Genomic DNA, 3,230 nt, shown 5'->3' with positions numbered 1-3,230 from the left:
ATATAAATAAATATTAGCATTAAATAAATTGAAGCCTTTTCTTCTGGAAAAATGCTAAACAAAATTTTTTTATGCCATAAATTTAGAAATGGGCAAGATAATTTAGGGTTTAAAAGATAAAATCTATTTTATTTTACTTTTCTAAATATAAAAAATAGATCTTGTATCTTTTAATGAATTAAGCAGGTGGAATATATTGATTTTTAAGCTATAAAACTAAGGGTATAGACCTATAATTTACTTTAATTTTCACATAAAAATATATTTTGTATATTTTCATGATTCAAGCAAGAAGGATGCATTTGTTTCTATGGCATATAATTCCATACATATAATGGCACATGGATTTATAATTTAGATAAAATTTTCGCAATATAAAAATTTGTATCTATTTTTTCATGAATTATCCGAAAAGAATAATGATTAATACAGATTTTAAATTAAATCCATGTATATGTTCATACCGATAATCATGTATTCAATTTATAAAAGTAATTTAGTGTGATTCTCCCAGCTAAAATGTGTATAGTTACATATGTATCGTGTAAATAACAAATATAAGCAGCAAAATTAGGATTTAATACGGTTATTAAATGTTCTAGGATATGAGAAAAGCTTCAGTTCACGATATTATAAAAAATATACACTACCATTAAAGTGGTTTTTTATTTGAATATTCGATTTTAATTGGATTATAATCTAAATTCGTTGGCTTTAGTATAATAAACAAAATCACTTTTTTATATTTGAAATATTTAATTCTATTAATGAATAATTTGATTAAGAATCATAAATTAAAAAAAATTACGCTTTTGTGTCATGAAAAAATAGTTAGATGAAGCCTATTTTTTTTGGGGGGATTTTAACAGGCAATTTGATATACTATAATCAATTATATATATAACCCTTAAAAAAATCTGAAAACTAAAAACCAAAAGAGATATTGAAAATTTAGTTCCCTACGATCACATATTTACCATGAATGTCTATAAACATTATATCATTATTTAAACTATATTGGTATAATAAAATAAAGGTAAGGATGAATGGTTTTGATCCACTAAATACATTTTATCACATAAAAAAGGAGTATTAGATTTACCGGAATAGCCATCTCAGCATATTCCTATATAATTATCTTTTAGTCCATATTGAGGATACAATTAACTATAATTTAATGAAATGGAATATATAAATTAAAGGATATAATTGAAAGACAATTAAAATTTTATTTCTTTAATAATATTAAAGTATCTTCTTCTGCATTGAGCATCTGTTCTGCCTTTAATCTTTTTAGCGACTTCTGTCCAATTTTTAGCACCAAATTTTTCTACAGATTTTATTAAAATATCATCTTCAAATCGGTTCCATTCCCCCCTTTTAACGGAAGGATTAAGAACATTCATGTATCTTTCACGGCATTGGGAGTCGTTTCTAGTCATAACCATTTCGGATATTCTATTCCAGCCTTTACATCCATATGTATCAACAGCTTCTATTAATCTTTTATCCTCTTCATGTGTCCAACGACCCCTTGTAACCCCTATTTGTAGCCTGCTTTTGTACCTATGTAAGCACTGTCGCTGGTTTTTTGTCATAACATAACTGCTAATTTCAGTCCATTTACCTTCACCATAAATTTCAACCGCTTCTTTCAACTTAACATCTTCTATTTTTGACCATAGACTTCTTTCATTCATAAATCGCTGAGAAATAAATTTATATCTTCTAAATAATTCAAACGGCGGTCTACCCATAACGAGACCCAGATCCACCCAATCACATTTTTTAGTTTGGCCGGCTCTATAAATAGTTTCATCTTCATCAATCACAAAAGGAAGTGATCTGTTGTTTTTATTTATCCACATATTATAACATTTGTTCACACTAAATCCAGTATTATGCGCTATATCATTCCAAAATGGGCCATTAATGTCGACAATGTCCATATATATATTGGGTGTTTCATTTACATCCCAACCATAATCGTACATACAATTTTCAAACTTAATTTTTGAATTGGTATTTTTTGGTTCAAAGGTTAAATCTAGAGTTTTAATTAAACTTCTATTTTTGGTGAATTCCCTTTCCTGCCCAGCAATCGGAGTTACATATGCTTGCAAAGTCTTCAATTTATTGGCAAGTGCATCAAGTCTTTCAAATTTCTTTTTTAGAAGAGACGTCTTGATTTCCATTCTAATCATCCTGTTTTTCGAATTCTTAATTTCTACTTTTTTAATGTGATTGTGGTTTCGGAATTTAAATTTATTTAATTTGCTATTCATTCAATGGGGTATTTAAACAAAAAACAAAAATAAAATCTAGACTAAAAACTCATTATAAATCGATCAATTTCCTAATAAAATTTTTAACACCAGTTTATCGCTTGATAACGAACAGTGTCGATGTGATTGGCCATGAATCCAAAATACTAGCCATGAAATAAACAGGAATAAATATTTTAAATATGAAAAAACAGCCGTAAATTATGTGAAATGTTAGCAAAATTTCAAAGCTGCTTATTCAATATACATAACAATAGCAGTAAATAATTCTTTTATTGTTATATACGAAGAATTTTTTTGATCTTTATTGATCTTAAACAAAATGTAAATAATCACTTAAAAATAAATTAAAGTTAGTTTGACTGCATGTAACACAAAAAAATTTCAAATCATTAGTGATCTTAAAAAATAAATCTATATATGCATTTAAAAATTATATTAAAATTCGATTTTTTAGGTTTAGTAAGGCATTACAAAACCATTGAATATTTTTTATTCGATATTAATTATGCCAATAAAATTTTCGGTATTTTCACCCGAATTTATAAAAATTGGTTATTAAATCGTAGGAGGATTGCATAATTTAGTTTGATAATCACAATTCGTATTTTTTGTAGTTAAAATTGTAATTTAATGGGTTTGTGCCATTATTTTTATTCAATTACTATAATATATTATGCGAGAGAGTGCCCATAAATAAACACATAGGAGCTTATATGTTGCTATTAATGAAGTTGAGAATAGTGAATTTACACAGTGTGATTTTTTAAAGCTCGCACATAATCTTTTTTCGAGTTTAGTACTTTAAAGCTAAAATATTTTGGGATTAAAAGCCCATTTCCAATTTTTGTGAGCATAAAATAAGAATATTAAAATCCACAATCTAAATAAATATTTAAAAAATAATTAGTGTGACTTTCGTAAATAAATCCGAAAATCACATAT

This window comes from Rhyacophila brunnea, unplaced genomic scaffold (assembly GCF_057557595.1).
Source record: "Rhyacophila brunnea isolate RB1 unplaced genomic scaffold, BYU_Rbru_1.0 scaffold_41, whole genome shotgun sequence".
Taxonomy (NCBI): Eukaryota; Metazoa; Arthropoda; class Insecta; order Trichoptera; family Rhyacophilidae; genus Rhyacophila; species Rhyacophila brunnea.
Note: the sequence above shows the minus strand (reverse complement) of the source record.